We start from the raw sequence: 19,607 nt of genomic DNA, 5'->3' as shown, positions 1-19,607 counted from the left end.
GTGTTGATGTGATTTCACCTGTCTTCTTATATTGGAGTGAAATTTTAACAAACATTACGATTTCTCTGTTTATATTTTAACATCACTGTTAAAGTGATGTTTGTTTTAAATATTGATCAGATTCTTCAACAATAAGCACAATAATGTCAGTAATGAGAGTAATGGTATATATACATAAATATATATTATCTAAACTATTTAGATTCTTGAAAACTCTAGTCAATTAAATGATCTAATGAAATTTTCTAAAAGATCAGGTTAGAAAAAAAATTACAATTTTTCTTTTAAAGGATGTCCTCTAGATCTCAGACTGCCAAGTAGCTAGGATTACTGGCATGAACACTGGCACATGACTTCATATTGTTCATTACTATGGTCTTTTCTTTAGAAGCATCACAAAACCTTTGTTGAACCATTGTTGAGTCATCAATACATATTTGTGAACTGCTAATCTAGTACAAAAAAAGACAAGTTAACCAACACAAGTAATGGCTGATAAAATGATACAGCAAGAGAAAAACAAATTGCATGATACAAATTCTTACAGAACAAGCAGAATCTTTAAGTTCATGATTTTAACTATTAGGAAAAGTTTTATGAGAATCAAAATTCACCCTACAATTTTATTTTGTAAGCTTTGAATGATCAACACATGTACATTTCATCTATTTTTCTCCTAAAATTTTCTGAAAGTGACTGGGTTCCAGTTAACTCCTGGCAGGACCCCCTTTTGCTTTTTGAATGTATTTTTGAGCAGCTCTCCCCTGAGGGGTTCTGTGCTTTGTTGAGCAAGAATATTCCCCTTATCTGTCCTACCTCTTATTCCAACCTCACTTTCATAGCGATAACTTCCTATTTTCCCTGTTTTACATAATGGTATTTGTACAAATTTCATTAGAAGGATTTGAGCTTTAAAAAGTTTGGAAACCCTTAGATAATCTCTCAGGAAGCCTCTTCTCTAAAAATTCTATTACAGTATAATTTCCCAAAGCGTTCATTGCTGGACTGAGACATATCCTTTGGCAAACCTACAGGGTTGCTGTTGTTAAACGTTTCGGGGTACATGCATGTGTATGATTACATGGAGATGAATGTATCTCACTCACTCATCAGCACCACATTAAGAAGAAGACAGTAAGAGTTTTATTTTGCACATGAGGAGACTGAGTCCCAGAGAACTGAGGGATTCCATCTAAGGACCCATGGTTACATCAGGTATGAAGGAATTCCTTTGACTCTGGCTTACTCAACTCTGCCCACTGCATCACATCACTTCAGCTATGTGGTACACTCCAGAGCCTGGGTGAAAGTAGAGGGAATTTATATCTCTTCTTCCATAACTCTTCTCTAGTTCCCTTCCCACTTTCCCAGATCCTTTTGCAGTAATTGCTAACTTAGCACTTTATTCTTGGCAGATTATCAACCCACATACATAAGAATAACATGCATAGTAATACCTGAAGGTTGAGTTAAATGTTACCTATCAGGGGGCATTTGAATTTTACTAGGAAACTTTGGAAGATGAGCAATTCTTTTGCACCTGACATGAATGAGACTTTAATAGAGGAGTGGCATCTTGTGCAGTTTCAATCTTGGAAACAGGAAAGCTTTTCGAGTATCTGCTTAGATCTCACCTTTTAGACAGCCCTACTCCACTCACTGGTGTCAGAAACAATTCCTCGATGCTTTGATAAACATCCAATACATAAGTAAAACATAATGACGGAAAAGAACATAAATCATGAAAATATTTTTGTAGCTCTGGTTATTCCAAATGATCGACTAAATATGTTTATATAAAAGGTTAATATAGAGCCTTTTCAAGTGAAATGCATTTTCAAATTCCTCAAACCTGGGCACCACATCTACACAACAGAAACATGATACCATCCTGCTGCTCTTGGGAGAGCAGATCTAGTCTAGGATTTATAATCCCATTTTTATTTTTGTGATAATAGCAGTCACTAATTTGATTTGTGTTCTGAGAGGCTAGGTCTGTAAAGGACCTGAGGCTGCTATATATGATATTTTTCAAAATCAAAACCTATTCATGGTGGGTTTCAACTTGTTATATTGATTCAAGTCCTACTGTGTACATTATAGTACCATTTCACGGCCACCAGGGGATTACATAGACATTGCTTGAGTATTAGTACAGTGAGGTTTTCTTTTTCTTCTTTTTCTTTTCTTTTGCAAGCTAACTAGCCTTAGGAAAAATAACTTTGTTTTTAAAATATTTTTTATTGTAAAGATACTGTACAGAGGGGTTACAGTTACATGAGCAAGGTAATGAGTCCATTTCCTATCAAGCATTGTTACCCCTCCTTTATTTTTCCCCTACCATCCTTTCCTCTCCACCTCCCTACTTGCCACTCCTCCCTCTCCTATGCCCACCCCCCACAAAGTTGTAAAGTTCATTTTCAACATAGTTTCTTGTATATCTCATTGTTACAATGGGTCATCCTGTATCCTTATTTCAGCATTTTGTTATTTCCCTTCCCCTCCCCAAATTAGAAAAATGTATATACAAGATTCAGGGCACCAAAATAAAATAAAGTGACAATAGGGGCTGTACCCTGGGGGAAGAACTTACAAAGAAACAAAAAAATCACATAGTACATTATAAATACATTAAAAGTAACAACAAGAAAGATAAAATCTCTTGTGTCCCTCTCTTGGGGTTCATTTCACTTAGCATAGGTTATATGGTCATAGGTACATAGCTTTTGACCTCTTCTGCTTGTCCTAGACAAATACTAGTTATTGCAGATAAGGGAAACTATGGGACCTATGTTTCTTTGAGTCTGGCTTACTTCACTTAATATAATTTTTTCCAAGTCTTTCTGTTTCTTAACAAATGGGGTGGTGTCATTTTTTCTGATGGAGGCATAGAATTCCATTGCATACATACACCACATTTTCTTGATCCATTTATCTACTGCGGGGCAGCTGGGTTGGTTCCCTATCTTAGCTATGATGAATAATGCTGTGGTAAACATAGTTGTGCTGGTAGCTTTAGTATGGCCTTGTTTGTGATCATTTGGGTAATGCCTAAAAGTGGGATTGCTGGGTCATAGGGGAGCTCTATGTGGAGTCTTTTGAGAAACATCCATACTGCTTTCCAAAGTGGCTGAACAAGTTTACACTTGTAGTAGGGTTCCCTTCTGGCCACATCCCCTCCAGCATCTGTTGTTATTAGAGTTCTTGATTATAACCATTCTAACTGGGGTGAGAGAGAATCTCAATATTGTTTTGATTTGCATTTCTTTTAAGGCTAGAGAAGTAGAGCATTTCTTCATGTGTCTAGTGACCATTCTTATTTCCTCTTCAGAGAAGTCTCTCGTTAAGTCTTTAGCCTGCTTGTTAATCGGGTGGTTGTTTCTTTGAGGATTTGTTGTTGGGGGAGTTAACTTTTTGAGTTCTAAGTATATTCCAGATATGAGATCCTTGTCTGTTGTACGGCTAGTGAAGATCTTCTCCCAATCCATGGGCTTTCAATTGATCTTGCTTGCTATGTCCTTTGCCATGCAGAAGTACTACAGTTTCATGCAATCCCATTTGTCCAACCTTTCTTTGATGTGTTGTGTTTCTGGGTTTTATTAAGATAATTTCTGCCTGTGCCAAGGAGTTCTTGTTTTGCCTATTCCTTCCTGTAATGTTTTTGGGATGTCTGCTTTGACTTCAAGGTCTTTGATCCATTTGGAGTTGATTCTGGTGCAGGGTGATATGATATATGGGGATCTAGCTTTAGTTTTCTACAGATGGCTATCTAATTTTGCCAGCACCACTTACTGAAGAGGCTGTCTTTCTTCCGGTCTATTTTTTTTTAGCTCTCTTACTGAAGATTAGGTGGCTATAGGTCTGTGGATTCATTTCTGGATCTTCAGTTCTATTCTATTGGTCCTCAGGTCTGCTCTTGTGCCAGTACCAAGCTGTTTTGATTACGATGGCTTTGTAGTAGAGTTTGAAGTTTGGTATTGCTATTCCTCCAGCAGTGTTCTTTCTGCTAAAGATTGTTTTTGTTGTTTAGGGTATTTTATTGTTCCATATGAATTTTTGGATTGCTTCTTCTATTGAAAAATATCCTTAATTCCTTTTAATATACATAGCTATTTTTAGAAAACCCATAAAAATTCTTAGTTGTACCGGGAAGATTCATATTTTCATGCTTTTTTATGCATAACATTTGTCATGTATCTCGATCAGATCCTCTATTACTTTGCTGCCTTTCTCTACCCCTTTGCAAACCAATTTGAACAAGTTTTATTGTTCCATTTTTACACACACACACACACACACACACACACACAGCATTTTGACCATATTTGCTCTCCTTTATCCTCTCCATTTGCTCATCCCCTCTTTAAGTAATTCTTAACGCTAAAGTACTAACTACATGTACTTAGAATGTTTGAAAAGTAGAAGACTGAAGGAACTAAAAGAAATGAAGACTAGGTAGATGATAGAACAGAAGTGGTATTCAGGCTTTTCAGAGAAGAAACAGAGTCCAGTTGAAAGACCAGATCAAAACCACCATGACATTAGAAACCCCTCCTGTCATTAAGAGTTTTCCCTGGGGGGTAGGGTAGAGCTGGAGGAGATGGGAAGGCAGGGATGGTAAGGAGAAACAAAGGAGGAGACAACAATGTTTGATAAGAAAGGTACTCATTACCTTGCTCATGTAATTGTAACCCCTCTGTACGGTATTTTCACAATAAGAAAAACGTATTAATAAAAAAAGAGTTTTCCCCATGAGATTAGGTCATGATATTCTAGCAGATCCAACTTTGCTCCAAAATTATCCTGGTAATTAGTAGTAGGGTTCCTATGAAAATGAATACTTCTTGACCTATATATTCTAAACTCTTAAAGAAAAAGACATTTCCCCCTTTCCTTCACTATAATTTCTTAAAATAATTGATGGCCATAGAAGCAAAGCTGACTCATGCAAACTGGTTCTAATTAAGCGGTAAATAAGGTGTTGGAGCTATAATTGAGATGTAGGATTTTGATTGATGTGTGGGCTACTCTTGCCCAGGGAGCTCATTCTTGATGGTTGATCATATCTGATATGGCAGTCTTCTCGTCTGTGCCCAAGAAGAGTCATAGAACTCAATGACTCTGTAGGTGGTAGACCTCTTCTTGCCTTCCTTTCTTAACTGGATCAGAAAGGATCAATTTTTTCTTATGGACACATAAGTGTTTTGAATAATTCTACCTGTTGATCTCAAGCAGCAGCATGATCAAGCTACTCATGGATAGATAAAATAAATATTACTTTCCCTCTACGCCTAGGAATCTGTCCCTATACTAAAATGCAGAGAATGAGGACCAAAATGGGTGTGTGTGTGTGAAAGAAATTCCATCCACTATTTAAGATCATCTAAAGTTGTTGACAGTATGTGTGAAGACACTTTCTCATTTGTGATTCATACATCCAACAATTATAGATCGATGTATATACTGTCAGATACAGTTCTAAGCACTTGGACAACCAAAGAAACAAAAAAAAAACCCTCTCCCAGAAATTCCATTCTTGTGAGTTCATAAGGCTAGATCAATTTCAAGATTAAGGACTCACTAATCGTTATTTTGGAAAGCTTTGCTGCCTAAGTGAGTCAGAGAAGTTAAGTCTAAGAAAAATGTAATAGTCAATGCAATTTTTTAAAAAAATTGTAAATCATACTGTACTGGCTGGTTTATGTAAAGAATGGTAAGGACTGTGGAATGAAATACAATAGACTGAGGGACAGTGTTTGAGGATAGTCCTAAAAGAAAATAGGACAATTTAATAGAGCTTATTGTTGTCACGATCAGAACTAGCAGTTCTAGCTAAATGTTTTAGGTACATTATCACCCCTAAACTTTACAACAAATGTGTCCTTGAGTTTCGAAGAAGTTAATTATTTACCCAGCTTTACAGAGATATTTAGTAGAGGGAATAGAATTTAAACTCAGGATTATCTACTTAAGAGCCCTCTACAGTGTCTCAGAGCAGTATTTGGAGGTTCTACTGATGCTTGACTTATTTTTTAAAGTGTCTATTGTTAGCCATATTTTAAAATTGTAAAAACATATACTCAAATGTATTATAATCCACATATTAATCTATTGTAAGATCTTGACCTGTTTAACTGTGCGTTAGGTACATTTTATACCCTTCTTCCCAATTCCCCATGCTCTTAACAATGTATAAATATCTCACTGGTAAGGAATGCTTGCATTTTATATGATTAAAAAAATTCAGGTCTTGGCATGTCTGTTCTCATAAAAATGTAAGACAGCGCAGAGTAGAATCAGGTATGTCTGCCGGTTACATGTTCGCATCAGAGTGGAATCACTGACAACTTGTTAACAAGAAAAGCTGTAACATGTTTATACCATGTCACATTAAAAGCCATCTTAGTACTAGCTGTTAGGTTTATAGAATGTCATATTAAGAGTCATCCAGTACTGTGGGCTAGATTTTCTTTTCTTTTTGCCTAACTTATATTTGAAAATAGCTAAGACATAATTAATGACTAAATATTGATTTTTGTGTAAGGCTCTGAATTACACAACCGAAGAGTAACCAAAGAATACCTGAAATGAAACAGAAAAAAAAACCCTTACATTTGCAACTTCTTACATGGGCTATGCTTCTTTTTATTTCTTAATACTGGAAATCATATCAAAATACTGATAAGATTGAGATGGAGCTTGACATGATTAAATAATATGAATTCTGGAAATTCATAGTAGTTATAAAAATATGTTGTAATCACTACATAAATATAATAATAGTAAGTACATGTTAAAATGGTACGGGCAACATCTTTATAGAAATAATATATAAAAGTGTTCATTTACTTAATTTCACCCCCCCCCCCCCGCCCCTGACTGTCTCCAGGTCCTGGGGCTTGCACTCTGTGTGCTGTCCTTGAGCTCCTTTTGCTCAAGGCTTGTGCTTTACTACTTGAGTCACAGTGCTACTTCCAATTTTCTGTGATTAGTTGGAGATTAGAGTTTCATGGACTTTCTTGTCTGCTCTAGTTTCAAAGCTTCCAACTGTGATCCTCATATCTGAGCCTCCTGAGTAAGCTAGGATTACAGGTGTGAGCTGTACAGGTGTGAGCTGTTGGTGCCTAGCTATTTATGATTTTTAAACCGATATTTGTTTATTTTTAATTGCTTACATCAATTATACAGGGTAGATGTCACTGTTACTTCTCAACAGGTTTAGATTGCATCCCAATTGATTTCATTCCTATTAGACTCCCTTTTTCCCTCTAAAAAATAACATCCCCAAGAGATTTCCTTGTTTATGATCATAAGCCCTACCCTTCTCATACAAAACGTATTTCATCTTAATAGTATTAATTTTGCTAAACTCTCTGTTAATGTTCAAAGATTACACCATGGGCACCTATGTACACCATATTTTAATCATTTCAACTGTGTATTTATGCATATTTATGCATGTGGTACTGTATTGTTTGTTTTTGTCAGTCGTGGGGCTTGAACTCTGGGCCTGGGTGCTCCCTGAGCTCTTCAGCTCAAGGCTAGTGTTCTACCACTGGAGCCACAGCGCCATTTTTCTGTTTTTTTTTTATATATGTTTATATTTTAGATCTAACTTTCAATCACTTCTCAGCTTTTTGGCTAAGATCAAATGTAGATCTAACTTTCACATTATCTATCTATCTATCGATCGATCGATCGACCGATCAATCGATTGATCGATCTATGTATTTCACATCTGGTCTGTTTCAATACATTGACTATGGTAAATAGTGCAGCAATGAATATATATGGCTGTGCAAGTGCCTTTATTGTATGCTGATTTGTAATCTTTGGGCAATTGCTTAGAAGTGGTATCATTAGATACAGGGATTGCATTTTATAAAAAGAAATATTAAAATAAGTTCAATTCTACACCAAAAAATGTGTTCAGATTTATGGAAGCTACTAATTGTGATTACTTATGACAAATTTATTACATCTCCTCTTGGACAATATTTTGTTTCCATAGCCTAAATACTATTTTTAAAAATACTGACTTAGTCATCAAAAAATTTGAAAGGAAAGATTAAAGGCATTTCAGTGCTGTTCATGAACATGGTAAGTCAGTAAAATTATTCTCATGCTTTCAAAATGGAAGTAAACACCTCTCTGTTTTCTGGTCATTTGTCATAACTTCTCTGAATTCATAAAGAAGCTCCACATAATTAAAGCCAAAAGGTGATGTACTCAGCTTTACAAGGTCCTTATTTCCTCTCTTTCTCTAATTTAGATATTGGGCAGAACTATCAAAGCACATTTATGTGAAAGGGACTTAACCTGCAATCAGTTTGAAGAGCTCTCACTCTTGAATTCTGAATTTGACAGGCTTGCTATGCAAGTAGCTGTTTATAACAAACTTCTAGAAGTAGTTAAGTGCTATATGTGCGTCAAAGGATTTTGTGCAAAACAGACTCCCATGAGTTTAAATATTTCTCCACTGAAGAATAAAAGACAGAGAGATGCAACAATGTATTGTGTATTTATATCTTATATCCTTTCTTCTAGGTTCCTATATTTCTACCAAGCTTTAAAAGCACTTTTTTTTTGCACTGCATTAGTGGGACTTGGTGCATATTGATGGACTAAACCCTCTGGCAAATTTTAATGTGTGCTATTTTTAAAAAATTCTGGATAACTTACTTTTGGAAAGTGGAAAATTGTTTATTTCTTTTATTTCCATAAGTTCCGATATTGTGGTTCCAAGGTAATCTTTATAACTGGAGCACAAAAATAATAAATGCACAACAACACGAGTGTAAACATAATAAATGCCATGCTTTCACATGGAAAATTGTCAATATCTATTGACATTTGTTCTCATGGCATCTATTAAGGCCACACCATATTTATTAACTCTGGTTTGATTACACTGCTCCATTAACTTGGTAATTTCATTATAGTTTAAAAGCAATTTTAGCTGCTAGATTTAGTTTAAATTTTATGCATAAGCCCAGGAGTCATTGGGCAGTGAATATATTTCATATAAATGAAATAAATAAATAATGAACAAAGGCTAGTTCAGAGAAGCAGAATCAGAACCAGGTAACTTTTTAAAGAACATATTGGGGAATTCTTTCAAAGTCATAGCTATGTCTGATTGTATGCATATGTTTGTTAGTCAGTATTGTCATGTAGAAATAACCACATCAGAGGCAACTATCAGAAAATAGACGCTAAGCCTGATGAGGGAAGAGGAGGTCAATGATGAGGGAAGATACTGTTAGAGGTAAGAGGGTAAATAATTTACTTGTTTTCTAAACTACTTTTGAACATGATATTGCAGATATTTGATGAAAACTGGTGAAAAATCTCATGAAATTTTTCCAGACAAGTGGGAATATATTAGCTAAGAGCTTCTTTTTGCTGTAGAGAAGCAGCCTAACCCATAAACTATCCAGAATATGATTTTTGTATTATTGTAGCTACTGTCTATTGATCAAACAAAGATTATACCTGGGCTTGGCTTTCTGTTCTCAGTTCACTCATTTAGCTTACTGTTCATTTTGAAAGCCCTTAAAACCTTGAAAAGAAAGCTTTCAAAGGCTTGAAAACACACAAGTAAACACATGTTCGACTTATCATTTGTCATACTGAACAAAGCTTGTTGGATGCCCTCCACAGCTCTTAGATGAAGACAAACACTATCAGTTAAATAAGTGAATGATTACCCTAGGATCAGAAAGTTTCAGCAGAGGCTATTAATTTTTATGAACATTGACGCTGAAAGAAATCTATGTATTTGACACCACCTATGTCTCTGACACGTTAACATCAAGGATAGAGACTCAGGCAATTCCGAGGGAAACTGTAGTATGTGGCAAGGTCTTTACAATGGTGGGAAGATAGGGCAAAAATTACATTTGTAAATTTCTGAAACGATTTCCACAAATGCATTGGGGGCTAAGTGCTTTCCACAGTACGTATTGTTAGCAGGTGTTGTGACTACTCTCTTTCTTACACACAATGCTGACATTTTGTTTCTTTCTACTCTTTAAGGGAACAGCAGCATAATTGGAATTCCTTTGAGAATGATTGGTTAGTTATTTTAGACCTTTACAGAGAGTAAATGGTAAATATGAGCTGAGATTTTTGGACATTAGTATCTATTGGTTGAGTAGATTATACTGTATATTTTTAAAGGGAAGGGCAATTTAGGCAATGATACTAACAGCTGCATGGTTATTGTGTAATAGTGGCCCACCTGGGCTGAATTGTGAATTGCAAAACAGAGCTGAATGCTTTCAGTTCTGTGATGTATTATGCTAGGAGGGAAGCTCTCAGCTAAGAGCTCAGCTACTGTCAGACCATATCCCTCTGCCAAATTACTGCTGCCTTGAAAAATGGCTACGGTGATATCACTTGGTGAAATCATCACAGTGTACTTCTCCTAATGATTCCATCATTTCTGATCTGGATTTTATACCTCAGCAATTTATTTTCGATAACGAAATGTCTTCTCCTCCCTTACTTTGATAGAACATATATTAATATATATTTCTTTAAACTTTTCGAGAATGAGAATACTAGTAGTTTCTTTTATCCCATATGCAGAGTGACCAGTTTCTAGGCAAGAAGTTACATGCTCGATTTATACATAGAACATACAATTCTTCTATTCATATAGTGTTCTTATGTATTAAACTCAGCAAAAGTAAGCCTGTGTGTGTGTGTGTGTGTGTGTGTGTGTTAATACTGAGACTTGAACCCAAAGCCTCACACTCTTGCTTAGTTTTCTTGCTCAAGGCAGGTGCTCTATCATTTGAGACATACCTCCACTCCTGACTTTTTGCTGGTTAATTGGAGAAAAGAATCTCAGGGATTTGTCTGCTTGGGCTGGTTTTGAACCATGAGCCTCAGATCTCCATCTCCTGAGTAGCTAAGATTACAGACATGAGTCACTGGCATCTAGTAAGCCGCATTGAGATTACAAATTTACTACTAAATTCTGAGCATAAAAATTATTACGAAGTTCTGTATCACTGGATAAACTTCTACAATTTCATGTGTAAAGAACAAGAAAAAAACATTTTCTACACCTCCATCAAAACCCCAACTCGGCCTTTCTCTAATTTCTCTTTACACTTTATAGAGTTGAAGGGAATAATGGAGTCTTTGAGAAATATGTGTTCTTAGAAGAGGGAGGAGAGAGTTGAGACATAGGGAAACCATGAGGTCTTGCTGTGAATCATCACAAATACAAACCAAAGAAAAATTGGGCATGGTATCAAGCACCATTTTCCTTCCAGGTTTTGCTAAATCTGGCTGAGTTTTGCAAACACTTCAGAGGAAGTTTAAGAGTTCTGAATTTGATTCCTAGATCTTTTGCATGACCCTGTGAGATTACTTAAGCTTACAGATGTGTTTGAGATGGATGTTAAGTCACCTTTCAAAAATATATCAGTAATAAAAGGTGTTCATTTGGGTGCTTTCTTTTCATACACACTCAGACAAAAGCATGAAAACAGTAATATTATATCCTGATGCAAATAATAATTCAGTTTTTAATAAAGCCAAATGACTAACTGGATAAGTCTATTAATCAGTCTTTTCTTATTTTCTTTCAGTAATGTGGTTTCCATTATCCTTTTCAATTCTGTTTCATTGCTGGTACACATCTGTTTTAAAATACAGTTAAAAATTGGTACTCTTGGTCCAATTCCAAGGGGCAAAATCAGCAGGAATAAGTAATCCCACAGCCTTAAGAAGAACCTTCTAAACCATGAAAGAAAAGTAGTAAGTACTAAACTTTGAATAAAGGAGCCATAAATGAGTCTGGAAGCCTCATTTACATTGTAATGTGCATACCAGCATGATGTCATTATCAATTAGTGTGAGTATTTTCTAACAGCCATCTATTCTAAGTATGTAGTCATTTAGTTTACGGTTATGATTGCTGTGTGTGTGTGTGTGTGTGTGTGTGTGTGTGTGTGTGTGCATGCATGCATGCGTTTGTGTGTTCATATCAGGGAGAGAACACTAACGCAGTAATGTTCATGAAAAGTAGTAATACAGAAAAAATTTATTTTAGCCATGAATCAGTCCTACTTCATTTAATGTTATTTATTGATATGAGGTAGACATAGTGCCTCAATAATCTATGTGTGCTGAGTAAACTAATAAAACCTGGCTGTAATATAATCTTTCTACTGTATGAGTTAAGCAAAATAACACATGCATCTATATCACACACACACACACACACACACACACACACACACACACACACACATACATACATTGTTTTGCTTTTTTTCGTCAGTTCCATCCCAATGTAATTATTTTCTTTTGGATTTTGGAATGCTATGGGTATTTTGGATACTAATATTGTCTTCTCTGTCTTTTGTCTTTCAGTCTCTGTGTTTTGATTACATTTCAAGGATCCCGAGGCCTAGATTGGTGAGGTGGAGGCTGAGGCATGAGGTGAGACTGCTCTCTGGAGTTTAGGGTTTGTTTTTTATGACTGGGAGAATATAAGGTGTTTTTGTGGACACTGACAGCAATGAGGAAAGAAATTTGGATGAGACAACATGCATCTGGCTTCTCGGTTTAAGGCTGTCGTTTACATTTTAATTTATTTTTGCTTCCCTCTGTGTACTCTGATATATAGAGTTTTTTAAAGCCTTGTCCATTTTTTCACTTCCACGTATGAATTCATCACAGCTATTAATAAAACAGTTCCAATTTATGATTTCAAAATGTAAATACTTCTGACTGAGGCTCAGCCATGAAAAACAGTTAGTTAGTTCATACATTTGGGGAAAGTATTTCTGGATAATACTGTTGAAATATATAACTGCTTACCTGAGAAGTTTATGTCTTATTCAGGAAAAAAAAGAGAGAATGCCTCAAATGGTATATACCTAAGCAATAAAGAAAAAATAAAGCAAAACAGCCTTATGACAGCTCTAAGCAATGCGGGGGAAAATACCACTATTATCCCATTTTCCCAGTGTCCTTTTCTTTCTGTCACTTAGTGCTTTGGGTTGAAAGTTGAGCATGCCAAGAGGCATTCTTGTTGACCATCTGAGAACGCACCCCAAAATGTTTCTATGTGTCATTTTAACCTTTAGAACATAGGCTACATGACCTTGGCCTGAGTCTGGCCAAAAATATACCTGCCATCTTCCTTCCTTGAACTTACCATGCTCGATGGTGTGTCCTCTCGTAAAATATACTTTCCTGTGTGACTAGATTCAGGCTCTGTGAATCAAATCTCCACACTTCCTTTGTTTGAGAACAGCCTTGTTTTGGAAACAATTCCCATGCTGTCCTTAGCTGCTGCACATAATGAGTCATTCTCCACTCTTATTTCATGCCAGTGCTAAAGTACAGACTTATTCTGTTTGGTTGCACCTGTTCCTGGACTCTGATCTAACTAAACATTTTAACCTAAAGCAGGGCTTTATCTCTGCCTAGCAGTGTACATCCAGCCCCTCCACTCTCAGGTTGCTGCTTCACTCTGAGTGCTCTGCAGTTTGGTGATTGGTGTAATGGTCTGTGTCTTTGTTAATCACACAATAGAAGGACTGAACTTACTGAATCATTTGCTTTATTACAACTCCAGAACAGCACTTTGTCTGTGTAGCTGCCTCTTGGGAACTCACTGGGAGAGAGGGATTCTGGAGGCAGTCATTATGTAAACCCCATATCTTCAATTCCTGTAGATGGTAACAGGAACAGCTGCTACCACTACTCGGTTCAAAACCCAAATAACCCTTTTGGTTCAGTTTTGCTGGTCTTTCATGCTGTATTTAATAATGTCATGCATTAGCATACAAAGTTGCTAGAGTGGTGATCAAATTTAGTAACATACCTAGGTGTGCAGGTATAGGCTCTGATCAGTGGTGGGCACAGACCACATGGTGATTGCCACCCAGTGTTACCAACCATGCAGACGTCATGTATTATGTGTCAAATGGGAACCACCTAAAATGGGCTTGTTTGAAAACAGATTTATACCATTTTCCCCAGAACATAAATATGGAGCATCCATCAAATACATAAAACTCTTCTGTTTTATGCTATCCCTTCTTCACCGTGTCTTAGATTTTACCCATCAAAAAGGATCTTAACTCAAGTCATATTTGCCCTGCCTGCACCACTGTCCTTTCCTCTATCACCTATAAATTCTTTCCTGTTTCCTTCGAAGCCTTATTCATAAAACAGAATACTCCTCCTTGATCAACCTTCTCTGTAAGCAATTGACTTCAACTTATTCATTTTTTTCATAACTAACTTCTTAAAGGGGCTGTCTCCTTGATGCCATGTTTCAGCTCCCTCTACACTTTGAAAGCAATGAGTAATATGGCCGCAGGAATATAAAGTTATCATGGCATGTGAGCACTAGGGAGATCAGTTGCAAATTCAGAGTTAATTGGAGAATAAAAAGAGAGAATATTCTGTCTAAGTCAGTCTCCCAGTACTTAAATCATGAAAGTAGATTCTAAGAAATTGTTTTAGATGCCGTGGAGGTTGTCAAGAGAAGGTAGGTGTGGTTTCTGGCTGCAAGCTGCATGTGAACTTCTTGTAGAGAAGATTGTGCAATGTATAAAAATAATTGAGAATGAAAGGGGGGCTGTCCAAGCAATGAAGAATGTTACAGAGTCAGGTAAACAGCTCCACAGTTCATTTGAAATGACCTTACTAGGATACGAAGATGTTGATTCCTGAGGCAGAAAAGTGGACACTTTTGGGTTGGGCCAGGTGGTGTTCAATACATGATCAAGAGTTGAGTTTAAAGTCTGGATCCAAAGTAATGATTTTGAGGTAACAAGTCAAGGTTAGAGCTGCTGCATAATAGCCAAGGAAAATGTCAAAATTTGGTAGTCAGAATCTTATTTGTCTAGGAAGTAAATTTTTTTTCTAAGTGAAATTTTTTCCACTTAATTTTTTAATTTTTAATTTTTATGTAAAAGTGATGTACAGAAGGGTTGCAGTTACGTAAGTCACGTAATGAATACATTTCTTTTTGAACAGGAAGATTTTTTTTTATTGGACAAGTTAACACCAAAATCTCGGCTGGTATGCACTTCATTATTCAGTAAATATATTTCTAGAAATTGAGTTCTTTTAAAAATAATGACACTTTTGCTCTTTCAAAAATAATGACAAGTCCCTGCCCCATCAAAAAATGAATGCTAAATAGCCTGGCTCTCATCGTTGCCAGTTTTACTTTACTGTAAATTAGACAATCACATTAACTTTTTCAGGCCTTTAGGGGAGCTATCATTTGCTGCATGAAGAATTATCTGGTACCTGTCATTTACTATATGAATAATAAATGTGTGATGCTCATACAATGCTGAATGTTGCTGGCTTTCAGAATGTTATTTCAATGAATATGTGAATGCTATTCTTGTCAGCCTATTTTTTTATTTTGCTATTTACCATCTCAATAAATCTGTGTTGTATGATACTCAGTAAGGCATATTTAGGGAGGAATTAGCTTATACTCAAATAGCTAGTTATCTCACAGATAACTAGTCATTTTTAAATTCTGCAGTGTTCATTAAGTTGATAACAATAGGACTAAGAGAGCTCAATTAGCCCAAGTTTTTCAGAATATAACTTACCATTGAAAAGCCACCTTTAAGAATTTGTATGACCAAAGGTCCATTTAATAAGATTTTCTCTTCTGTTCACTGGAAAGGACTCAGGGGAACTGCAATTATTAATGGGAGTTCCAGTCAGTCACAGACTTACTATGCTTATTTATTGCTTCACAGCAACATTTTAGTGATATCTAGAGTCAATTTGTCAAATTGGGTCATTCTGTGTAATATGGCAAAATATTTTGGATTCATTTTCCCTTTTGAATGTCTGTGTTTCTCTAATGTGGCTTTGTAGAATAGCCATTCGTATGTTTTGGGGTGGCAGAGGTAGTGATTAGAGCGGAGAGTAGGGGTGGGGTTAGGAGAACAATGTATGCAGAATGCATTTGCTGATTTGCATTCAACCCAGTGGATGTTCTAAGGAAGATGGGATATTATTATGATTGAAAACATTAAATCAGGTCTTAACTCAGGGACTTGATTCTGCCTTTTCATCTGGTCTGTCAGCAACCTTGGGTTACTGTGTATTCAACTTTAATCCTTGAAAGCAATCAGTCAGGACGAAGCTTTGCTTTAACATCTGAATTTGACCTACAACTGCTGAGTCCATTTGAAAACAGCATGCCAAGACTAAAATAATAAGATTAAATGGTGAATAATCATCTTTTCCTCCCCTGATTTTGCTGTTACAAATTCAGAAAAATCATGAAGTCATTGGCAAGAAAACTCCTAGTGTCAGAAGTAACATATTTTAAAGATCTACATAATGTAATAGAATCAGCAAGCAAGTGATCAGAAAAGTCAGAGCCAGACCAAACAGTGTTCCATAAGAAAATCAGTTTTCTTTGAATAGTTTTATAAAAATACAGAATAGAATGGTGAATGAAGGAATTGGGGTGATGTCTGAAGGATATAAAATTTCAGTTACATAGGAGGCATAATTTCAAGCATCTATTCTGTAAGATGGTGACCATAGCTAATAACAATGTATGATTAATTTCTAACAAAGAAGTTGGAAGTTATTAATAACATTGCAAATTTCTAACAAAGAAGGTTTAAAATGATATCACCACAAATCAATAATAAGTATGTGAGGTCATACATATGTTCGTGAATTTGAGTGGGCCATTCCTCACTATTTCAAAATATTTCAAAATATCTTGTTGCAAACATAATTTTTAAGTGTCAATTAAAAAATTAAAAATTGTATAAAAAGGAGGCTAGTTTCCAGGTGAGGAGACATAGACCCAGAAAGTAGCTGGTATACTCAATCTCCTGCAACTCAAGTATAACTCTTTCTGAGCCACTTGCATGAGTGTATGGGATAATGAAGGTCCTTTATGTGTTTATAGTTCACCATTTTGGTGTTAGGTACTACATAATTCTTTGAATTCTTTTACTTGTGAGTGAGGTATGTATTTCTGTGTGAATGCATACTACTATTGATCAGTCTTTTCCAATATCGATCAGGTATTTTTCATCAAGTGAGGTTAGGATGCATGGTATGTTCAGAGCATGAACTTCGCTGTCTGATACATATGGATCCAAACTCTGACACTCCCACTTTTTTGCTGATATTTGACATGTTGTTTAATGTAAGCCTTGAAAAATAGCATGTTCGTATAATGTTCATATATAAACATTCATTGGTTAGTTGAATGTGGGAAGAATTTCTGTGGCTTTGCTATTACATTGAAAGATATCTTATTTAAAAAAATAGTGGTGGTAAAGTGACTGGTAGTAGTAAATTGACAGGGCTGGCAGTTAGAGGTCAATTTTATGAATATGTCCTACATATTCTTGTTAGAAATATTTCTAGACCTTCATGACCTACCTTAAGTCTATCTATTATAATAGCCTCTCACTATTTAAGTTATATAGAAAAACATAGACGTTTACTGACTTACTGCTCAGCCTGAAGTAGTCAGATTTCAGGTAAAATTTGAACCTCAAATGAACTGTTTTACAAAAGATCCTGTTTTCTTTCTACTGTCATCTTTGTCCCCTAACTGTCTGTTTCATCCAGGAAAGGCTCAGTTTGGGGGAACTAAATATTTCCTAGTTTATATTTAACAATATAAGGAATCTCTTTTTGTAGCTCTCAACATGGTGGAAATATATTTCTTCAGAAACTGTCAGCAAAGGTCCCGGGTTTCATTGGCTCTCACTAGGCTCTGGTCATTATACCAGAGGTCAGATGTACTGATTGGTCAGTCAGGATCGTTAACAGGTAATGAAAGAAAGTCATCTTCTGTGCTAAATGAGCTGTGCTGGGGGCAGGGTAGGGGTGGGGTGGGGGTAGGAGGATACTTAAGAGGAAATTTGAGTATGCTCATTTAACAGAGTAAAACAAGAAATAATGAGTAGGCCAAAATATCCACCACATCTCTGCAAAGCTACTGGTATGTTCCGATTTTGAGATCAAATATTAGATGTGACCACAGCTTTTATTTTATTGCATTACTTGCTTTTGTGCAGATTAAAATAATCATTGAACATAGTACATCAACATAGAAATATTTATAAAGGGTTACATATATTACTCTTCACAGACTTATCCCAAAGTAGCAACTGATAAGAGAGCTTCTATTGTTAGGAAGAAGATCCCAAATGAATCATATTGAATACTGTAACACATTTCAGAATTCTGAATCTGGAGAGTGGTAATGGAAACTTTGAACCCAGAGACAAAGTATTGACACAATTTTGTATTATTTTGTAATTCAATTTTCTTTGAAAAAAATCTTATCAAGACAGAAATGAGGCTTAAACCATTTTGGCCAAAAATATAATTTCTGCTTTTAGAAAATTATAGTGTTATCATCATGTAATCTTTATTTCTCTTCCCTCCTAACTCTCCCAGTTGGAAATTATTTTCTGTTGCCATCATTTTTGACAACCTCTAACCACATATGAATCACAGTGACGGATGATGTCTGAGGATGTGAGAGGTATCCAAGCTTCTGCAGGCTAAAAATGATGGGTTCAAAGTAGCTTAAATCCCTGTGAATATTCACCTTACTCATAAGAAAAATAATCACAGGACCAAAAGAGACCAAAGCACAACAACATGATGTAATGGTAGAATACCACAGAACTCGCAGAACAAGAAAAAATTGACTGATTTTGGACATCCTGGCTTTTAAGTACACAGAAGAGTCCCATGATAGTAACTGAATAGGCTAGAACACACTGTTTCAGTCATTGTTAGTAACAGATTCTTTGAAAATCAGATGAGAAATTCAAATGCTCAAATCAGAACAATGTTCTTTCTTGCCAAAATTTCGCACATAATTTTAGGATATCATGGATTCCTAATGCTTTTTTTATAGACATTTATAGAGGTATATATAAACCATCATTTATTTTTATCAGAATACAAAAGGAAGCCCTTCTTCCTTGAATTTTAAAATATAATATCTACCTTACAAGCATAGCTTTAGGGACTGGAAATAAGTGAATTCAGTTTCTAAAATGTATTTATAGTAGTTCACTAGAATAGGAATGAAAATATTGGTAAGAGTAAGAACTGAGTAGCAATGGGATCTTTCAGTGCCGTTCACATAGTAGGCACAATGAAGCTGTAGTAAGTAATTAAAAAAAAACAGACTTATGCATAGGTAGCAGTTTGATTCTAATGTTTTAAAAGTAATAATAGGAAGATGCATGAAATAATTTTCCTTTATATTATCATAAATTACTTGACCACCATATACCATTTTGTCTTGACTCAGGATTTTTTCAAGATACAAATTATTAGAATGTGCAAAGGAGCTAATGATCCTGGCTAATTTCTTTCCATTTCTTGGCTTTGAAACTTCCATGGCATGTTTTTAGGATAAGTGATCTATTTATAAGAGAATTCCAACAGTTTCATAAAGACTATTCCTTTCATTCATTATGCATTTTAAAGGCCAATTTACTTCTTTCTTTTGATTTTTTATAATCATTAATAAGCTGAGTTCTTCTAAAAATCAGAGTTCTTACTGGAAATGATCCAACGTGTCAACTCCA

This window comes from Dipodomys ordii, unplaced genomic scaffold (assembly GCF_000151885.1).
Source record: "Dipodomys ordii isolate 6190 unplaced genomic scaffold, Dord_2.0 Scaffold34, whole genome shotgun sequence".
In the NCBI taxonomy this organism is placed as follows: domain Eukaryota; kingdom Metazoa; phylum Chordata; class Mammalia; order Rodentia; family Heteromyidae; genus Dipodomys; species Dipodomys ordii.
Note: the sequence above shows the minus strand (reverse complement) of the source record.